Source organism: Lepidochelys kempii, chromosome 13, assembly GCF_965140285.1.
Source record: "Lepidochelys kempii isolate rLepKem1 chromosome 13, rLepKem1.hap1, whole genome shotgun sequence".
NCBI lineage: Eukaryota > Metazoa > Chordata > Testudines > Cheloniidae > Lepidochelys > Lepidochelys kempii.
In genome coordinates this window covers 36,054,640-36,063,948 of record NC_136392.1, presented here as the reverse complement: position 1 = coordinate 36,063,948, position 9,309 = coordinate 36,054,640, and the positions used below count along the sequence as shown (strand labels likewise).

General features: G+C 40.1%; 1 pseudogene; it reads left to right on the top strand.

Annotated features, from left to right (window-relative positions):
- The first annotated feature begins 4,373 nt into the window (after positions 1–4,373).
- LOC144929235 (olfactory receptor 5V1-like) lies at positions 4,374–5,509 on the top strand (annotated as a pseudogene).
- The last annotated feature ends 3,800 nt before the right edge of the window (positions 5,510–9,309 follow it).

Below are 9,309 nucleotides of genomic sequence, written 5' to 3'. Positions count from 1 at the left end.
GAGGGGGGTTTGCTGAAGAAGCCCTTGCCCCTGTGATGATTGGGGTTGACCAGATGGCCTGATTTTATAGGGACAGGCCCGATTTTTGTGTCTTTTTCTTATATAGAGGCTCTTATTACCCCCCACCCCTCCCGATTTTTCACACTTGCTATCTGGTCACCCTTATAGCGATCATACATCCCCCATATAGGAGGAGCGAGCAGCTGAGACATGCCCATATGATAACAGCAGGGGGTCCTGAGAAAGTCTGGCCTCTGGAAAATTCCTTCCTGAACCTAAACCTGGTGATCAGTCTCACCCTCAGCAGGTGAACAAGGCCCAGTCAGGCATCTGGAAAGGACTGACTGGGTCTACCCCAACTCGTACCCGATAGGGGTGGGGGGGGGGATTGTTAAAACTGTCCACACACACACAGTGCGGGGGCGGGGGGCAGGGTGGGGACGGACTGCTGAGAAGCTCCTCAGCTGTGATTGGGCGCACGGGTCAGGTCCCATGGTCTCTCACCCACCACATTTCAGTTTCAAAGTTCACATCTTTTTTATTTATTTATTTATTTACCTCTCTTCATTTCTTTTCCTTTGAGATTCAGAATAGGTGTCTAGTTTTCCTCTGAGGGCGACATGTGTTGGCGTTGTCGGTTGCTGCTCCATGGGGGGTGGAACGACCACGGAGGGAAGTAGCAGCAGTTTCGTCACATGGAAGGAACACGGGTGTTTATTCCGTCTGGGATCATAAATGAGCTAGTCCCTTTCCCTTCCCTCTCATCTCAAGTGCCCATCGCGGGCCAATGGTACTTGCTACCCTTCTCGTATGGGGGATGAACAATGCATCCAAAGAGACATTAACATTGTGTGGGAATGGATGCAGGACAAAATGATACAATTAAGGCAGTAAAACCAGGCATTATGGGTAGGGTCTCCTTCCATATATAGATTCTGAGTTAGGTAGGTTAAAGGAATCAGGATAGAAAATAGTCTTGTTGGACCATATCCTGATGCAAGAATCCAGAGTCCAAAGGTTGATGTCTGCAATTCAAGCTGCCCCCTTCATCCCCCGACTGGTGCCTCATCTTAGAGGTGGAAAACTTCCTCTGTCATTTTCTAAAGTTTAATGTCTGTTAATGTCTGTTCATCAGATTTGGAGATGGAAACCGATGTGATTACTTTTGAGGTCATTTTGGGAGTGATTTTAAAAAGGTATCGGGAGCCTAGTTGGATTTTTCAACAGCATTCTCTAGTTTTTCTTTAGTTTTTGGTGCCTTAGGGTGTTTCTGAAAATCCCCCTATGCACGTTAATACCTTTAAAAATGGCTATTTTTTGTTAACTGAAATCAGAACTTTGCTATGTGTGTATATATGTCAGTTTAACTTTTTAAATAAAAATAATTGATATAAAATAAAAATTAATGTATAATAATGTGTATACATAATATGATAAAATAAACCAAAATAAAATATCACCACTTTTACATGGCCTTCACTCAGTGTTTTGAATACATTATATCCTTGCTCAACATTTGTTTCATTTCAAATTACTTTTTTTCAAAAATGAAAATTTCACTAAAATTGTTTTTTTTTTAAATTTTCCCCCCAAATTTATTTAACAAAAAGTATTTTTCAGTGTGTTTAAGTTTGGGGTTTTCTTTCATTCTTTCACTGAATACCAAAAAATGAAAACATTTTGGTTATCCAGTTTTCCAAAATTCCATATTTTCATGGACAACTTTGATGTTTCCCTTTCAACATTTTTCATCCAGTGCTTGCTACAGTAAAATGTCTGTCATATATGATTGCTGAGAAAATGAATTAATTGTTGATTTTAATAAATCATTTTGAGGGAAAAGGGAATGTTTTATGGCTCCAACTCAGGATAGACTTTAAGGATGTGCTTAACTTTAAATATGTGCTTTAAGTCCTTTCTAAGCAAATTCAGTGACTATTTAAATCAAGAGGAGTTTTGCTAAGATTTCACCCATTAACTCCAACAGGACTTCAGAACATGATTAAAGTCATTATCCTAACGGGATAATGCTAAAGACACTGAATAGACAATGATAACTTCTCTGAGTAATTTTTAAACCAGCCTAGCAAAGATTTTATATCGTTTAGGTTGGTTTAAAAACTTTAAAGCAATTATTTTTTTCTCTATTGAATTCTATAGGCTTCTAGAGTTTTGTTTTTTAAAAGAAACTTTACTAGTTTTATCTCTAGGCTTTTAGTTTAAATGTTCAGGGGCTTTTTATTTATCTTATTAGTGATTGCTCGTTACGGAATCATTTATAATTATTAAGATGCAGAGGAAATTTCATTATAAGCCGTAACATGGGATTCTCAAATGGGGCCCTAAAGAATTTAGGCTCGCTACTGCTACAGAAATTAAATGGGAATTAGGGGTAAAATTTTCAAAAGCACCCCTAAGCAGCTTAACATTCTAAATCCCATTTTCAAAAGTCACCTAGGCACTCAGACACACATTTTAAGGGTATGTAGGGTGCCTAGTGTGGTTTTCAAAAGCACCTATATCCCTAACATCTATTGATTTAAAATACCTTTATAATACCTCAATACCTTTAAAACTCTGGCCCTTCGCCTAAGTCTTATTGACAGTCAATAGTACTAAGGTTCCTAAGTCCATTGGGCTATTTAAAAATTTGAGTGTAAAGTAGATGCAAAAATATTACCATTGCTGCTGGAGAATAGAAACATCCAGTCTGGAATTTCCCCCCACAGCTTTTAAATCCCTTTGCAAAGGAAGGAGAGAGCAAGGCTCATATACCTATATAGAATTCAGTGCTTTCCGTCTGGATGTTTTGACTGGAAGGTCTGTCAAAATATTATTTTAGACTGATACAATTTCAGTCTTGAAAGCAAATTAGACGCCATTGATATTATTTTTACTAATATGCATTTGTGCTGGGCTAATAAAATGTTGTGCATATTGAAACTGAGAGAGAGAGAGAGAGAGAGAGAGAGAGAGAGAGAGAGAGAGAGAGAGATCAGCTGCTTTAAGAAATTTTTGTAAACACAAGATGATCTGGACAATGAATAAAATAAACAACAATATTTTTCCCACCAGTGCAACCAAACATATCTTTGTGTTTCATGGTGTTCACATCAGGTATCCCCATCAGAGCTAATTCTGTGGCTGAATTTTAGAAAGAACAGAACATTTGTATGATCTGTTATAATATTTTCTGCAATTCCAGCTGTGCCTCTGATAGCGATGTATCCTGTGGAAACCCTGCATTTGAAGAACACTTCCTTGTCAGGTTAAAAAGTGAAACATCAGCGAACCAGATTAGACTGTATTTTATTTTATTTTACTTGGGCTGTGCTGTGATATTAATTCCTGGCATCAGAAGTGTAATCTCATTTTAGCAGCCCCTTTGTTCTCTAATATATCAGGACTCCCATTGGATGGGTTTAATCCTCCATCCCCATGGAAATTTTTTCATTTTTCATTGAAAAAGCCAAAACCTGAAAATTGTTTCTTTGGTGGAGAGTGGATGTTCTGGGATTTTCAGCAACTGAATGCAAACCTATTTGTCAATGTACTAAATATTTTCAGCCAAAGGCTGCTCAAAACTGAAACATGTTCATATTTAAAAAAAAAAAAAAAAAAAAAAAACGTTTGGGGTTTACAGATTTCAGACGAAATTTGGTGAAAATCATATACTTTCCATGAAGACTTTCAGTTACTCCAAACCCCAGTATTCCATTACAAAATCTTAATCAGTCCTAATCCAAAGGGAAATGAAGCTGTTTTCTGATTTTTTGAAGTGTAGTGGAGTTTCCAGAAACACACAGTTTTTCTTTGCTCTGTTAGTGAAGAAGATAGGTACTCACACCTTAAATAACATATCACAGTAGTCCTGATACCAAGCAACCTGGACACTTTCCTGGAGGCTTGATCAAGTAACAGAAAATTATAGAATTGTAGGGCTGGAAGGGAGCTCAAGAAGTTTTCAAGTCCAGGCCACCTGGAAACCAAGGAAACCTGGACCATCCCTGAGAGCTATTTGTCTAACCTTTTCTTAACCATCTCTAATGATGGGGATTCTATGAAGAGAGGGCATAGATTTTTGAACATTTCTGCAATTAAACTGATGACATTTCAGTTCACTGCGATATTCAACTTATATTGCAGAGTTTGTTAGTTTTCATCTAGTTTGACAATGAATTGACTTAAAAGTTGAGTTTATCTTTAAAATATATTAACAAGTTTGCTTCATTTCCCCTAGATACATCCCAGGGCAAATGCAAACTGTAGAAATCAAACGTCCATTGAGGAATTTGTCCTCCTGGGATTTGGGAATCTCCCGGAACTTCAGATTCTTCTCTGCTTCCTGTTTCTAGTGATCTCCATAGTGACCATGGCTGGAAAATATCCTCATTGTTGTGCTAGATGTGGCTGATCAGCACCTTCACACCCCTATGAACTTCCTCCTGGGGAACTTGTCCTGCTTGGAGATCTGCTACACCTCCAGCATCCTGCCCTGGGTGCTGGCCAGTCTCCTCACGGGGGACAGAACCATTTCTGTTAGTGGCTGCATGACACAATTTTATTGTTTTGGTATCCTAGCAGCCACAGAATACTATCTGCTAGCAGTGATGTCTTACGATTGGTATCTAGTGATCTGCAATCCACTCTGTTATGCCACTCTGATGAACGGCACTGTTTGTTTCCAGCTCGCGGCTTGTTCCTGGACAAGTGGCTTTCTGAGCAGTACCATAGTAATCATTTTAATGACTAAAATAAAGTTTTGTGGCTCCAATGAAATTGACTATTTCTTTTGTGATTCCTCACCCATCATAAAACTATCCTCTACTGTTACCCAGTTTCTAGAACTCACCATTTTCATGGTCTCCTGCGTCAGGTGACTAGTCCCATTTCTATTCACATTGGCATCCTACGTTTGCATCATCAACACCATCCTGAGAATTCCTTCCACCACCGGGAGGCAAAAGGCATTTTCTACCTGCTCCTCTCACATTGTCACTGTCACAACATTTTATGGGACTCTGATTATTGGCTGCATGGTTCCAATTGCCCACCATTCAAAGGACTTATACAAGGTATTTTCTGTCTTCTAAACAGTCCTGACCCACATGGTCAACCCCCTCATCTACAGTCTGAGGAACAAAGAGGTCAAAGAGGCCCCGAGAAGGGCTGTCAGTAAGTTTCTGGCTTTTGCAAGACTTCAGACTGTAAAATTAACAGATCTCTATCAGTCACCTACAGCAGGAGATTCTGGAAGACTGGCACCTCTCCCCAATCAGCTAATTTTGATCTTTGCAGTTGTAAAATAAGATTGAGATTTTTAAAAGGGACTTTAGGGGTTAGGAGCACTGTATTCCATGCTTTGATTTTCCAGAAACTTTTGGAGGGTTACTTAGGGTGATATTAGGTGATATTAGGCACTTAGGACGGAAGAACCCAATGCACAGCTACAGACTAGGGACCGAATGGCTAGGCAGCAGTTCTGCGGAAAAGGACCTAGGGGTGACAGTGGACGAGAAGCTGGATATGAGTCAGCAGTGTGCCCTTGTTGCCAAGAAGGCCAATGGCATTTTGGGATGTATAAGTAGGGGCATAGCGAGCAGATCGAGGGACGTGATCGTTCCCCTCTATTCGACATTGGTGAGGCCTCATCTGGAGTACTGTGTCCAGTTTTGGGCCCCACACTTCAAGAAGGATGTGGATAAATTGGAGAGAGTCCAGCGAAGGGCAACAAAAATGATTAGGGGACTGGAACACATGAGTTATGAGGAGAGGCTGAGGGAGCTGGGATTGTTTAGCCTGCAGAAGAGAAGAATGAGGGGGGATTTGATAGCTGCTTTCAACTACCTGAAAGGGGGTTCCAAAGAGGATGGCTCTAGACTGTTCTCAGTGGTAGCAGATGACAGAACGAGGAGTAATGGTCTCAAGTTGCAGTGGGGGAGGTTTAGATTGGATATTAGGAAAAACTTTTTCACTAAGAGGGTGGTGAAACACTGGAATGCGTTACCTAGGGAGGTGGTAGAATCTCCTTCCTTAGAGGTTTTTAAGGTCAGGCTTGACAAAGCCCTGGCTGGGATGATTTAACTGGGAATTGGTCCTGCTTTGAGCAGGGGGTTGGACTAGATGACCTTCTGGGGTCCCTTCCAACCCTGATATTCTATGATTCTATGATTCTATATCTCAAAGGAGTTCAAGGGAGTTAAACACCTACATTGGAGTTAATCACCAAAGGGATTTAATCACCTAAATTGGAAGTTGAGTCACCTAATTCCTTCACATTTCTTTGGAAATCCTGCCCTAAAACTTTGGCAGACATGGATTTCACTGAATTTTAGGACTGATACTTGCTGCTGCTGCCTTTAGGGAGCAGTATTCGTATGGTATGCTTTGGCTGATATTTTTCTTTTCCAGGTGATGGAGGATAATTTGGGGAGAGGGGAGAAGGAAGGGGGAAACAATGATTGCATGAGTGAGAAAAATAAATCTGAATTCAAATGCAATGTTAACTGTTGTAGATGCCTGTGGAATTACATCATGCTTCCCTTTGCAAATCTAATAATAAAACAGGGCAACTGCATAAAAGTTTGGGTCAATATTTTTTTGGTCTTTGAGTCATATTTTAAGGTCAGAAGGGACTCTGATCTAGTCTTCATGACACAGGCCAAAGAACGTGACCAGCCATCTATGTTTCCCACTCCCTCCTATCTGGACTTTTCAGAGTCTCTGATTACCCTAGATTTACTGAGCTGGTCAGTGGAGATGCACTGATTCACAGAAACTCTGGACTCTTTCTTTTAAGGCATATTTCAACATTGTGGGCCTGATTCAACACTGGCTTACTTAGTCTCTATATATGCTACTTTTCATTTGAATCAAAGCCTTCTGGTAGGGGAAATTCTTTCCAGCAGTTTATAGATAGACCCATTGTGACTGAGATTTCCAAAGAAACTAGGAAGACTTTCTAAAGAACCGGTAAATAACAGGCCACTAAATTTCACCCAGTTACCCCTGTGTTGAGGCCAATAACTTACAGATTTATAAATTACCAATTTATAAATTTATAAAAATTTACCGATGAAGTGGGTATTCACCCACGAAAGCTTATGCTCCAATACATCTGTTAGTCTATAAGGTGTCACAGGACTCTTTGCTGCTTTTACAGATCCAGACTAACACAGCCCACCCCTCTGATACTTATAAATGTATAGATTCCGGGGCTAGAAAGGACGGTTGTGATCATCTACTCTGACTTTTTGTCAGTCACTTGCTGGTTTTAACTGGAGTAAATGGTGGATTCTGTGTAACTTGAAATCTTTAAATCATGATTTGAAGACTTTAGTAACTTAGCCAGAGGTTATGGGCCTCTTACAGGAGTGGGCTGCTGAGCTTCTCTGGTCTGTGATGTGCAGGAGGTCAGACTAGATGATCATGATGATCTCTTCTGGCCTTAAAGTCTGTGAGTCTAAGACTCTACTTGGCTCTCTCACACATTCACTGTGTGTCTTGGAGATGCTGTTGAATCTCCCCTTGCCTCAGTTTCCCTTGTGCATAATGATGCACTTGGATGCTGGGAGAATAAATCCATGAATGTGTGTGACACTCCCTGATGCCACATTGATGGGCATATTAGAGCCTAGATAACGAAAAATGTGAAGTCACTAAGATGTGTGTGTGTAGACATTTGTGTCTCCATAGCAGTCTGGGACCTGAGGCTAGGCTTTTCACGAGTGTCTACATGATTTAAGAGCACAGGTCCACTTGAAAGTCAGCGGCATCTCGGAAAATCCCAACCATGAACTGTACACTGAGTACATGAACAGGTGTCACACCCTCCCTTTCTCTGGCCACCCTGAAGACATGGGTGAGGGACTCCACTCTGTTTTTTTAAAGAGTCTCCTAAACAGCGATTGGGTGGGAAAATCTGCAATAGGTTTCTTGTAAGCATCTCTTCTTGGACTGTGGCACCATAATTGGAGGTGACCAGTGACCTCATCACCTGCATGTAGTAAGGAAGGCCATTTCCTTGGAGGATAGAAATTTGCCTCCATTCACTCTGGTGTTTGTACCGTCGACAGTGCTAGCATGTTATTGAGTTTTCCTTCTCATTAATCAATGTAAGCATCAAGGGAGATGTCGCCTTCCCACAGAAAGGATAAAAGCGAAATCTTGAGAGGGTCTCTCTTGTAGGAACTGGGCACAAGTTCTATTTGCTATATATGCAAATAGCACCATATAGAACACTCGGAGTAGATCTCTTTCCTGGCACTGTTAAAGAACGTGAAGCAGATGATGGTAGAAGATAAACTGCAGAACCAGTATCCTGGTCTCTGAATCACTGGGAAAAGGGGCAGTATCTGAAAATCCGCCTCACTTAGAACAGATTTAAAGGTAAAACATTTCCACCATTTCTGTTTCAATTAAATCATGGGATTTTGAAGTGGCAAACATGAGCTTCTCTGCACCATACTCCGGCCACCTCACCGGGGTAGTGGGGAAGAATGGTCTTTAACAGGCTAGGAATATTCTATGTGCTGTGTCAAAACTATGTCTTATCATGCTTCTTCTTCTCCGGAATCACTGGGAATGTTGATGAATGTGAATAATTGACTGATCTGAATAATTCCATAGACCAGATTAAAATGAGGAGTAATTCCATTATTATATGAAATAGAATTAAAAGAAGATACACATGTCAAGAAGGTCTGAAAAAACACAGAAGGGTTCAAAGATAGATAGATAGATAGATAGATAGATAGATAGATAGATAGATAGATAGATGTGTATGGGGACAGGTCTTTCTTTCTTTCTTTCTTTCTTTCTTTCTTTCTTTCTTTCTTTCTTTCTTTCTTTCTTTCTTTCTTTCTTTCTGTGACTAAACAAGATGAGCACAAAGCTCTTGGATTTTTAAGACCCAAAAAAAACAATCAGATTCTTAAAAATCAGAACTTTATTAGAAGAACAAAAAAAGATAAGAGAACAACTCTGTAAGATCAGAATGGAAGATAATCTTACAGGCAGTCAGATTCAAAACATAGAGAATCCCTCTAGGCAAAACCTTAAATTACAAAAAGACACAAAAACAGGAATACACATTTCCTCCAGCACAGTGAATTTACAAGCCAAAAAACAAAGAAAACCTAACATTTTTTCTAGCTAGATTACTTACTAACTTTACAGGAGTTGGAGAGCTTGCATCTTGCATCTGTTCCCGGAAAAGGTATCACACAGACAGACAAAAACCTTTTTCCCCCCCTCCAGATTTGAAAGTATCTTGTCCCCTCATTGGTCATTTTGGGTCAAGTGCCAGCG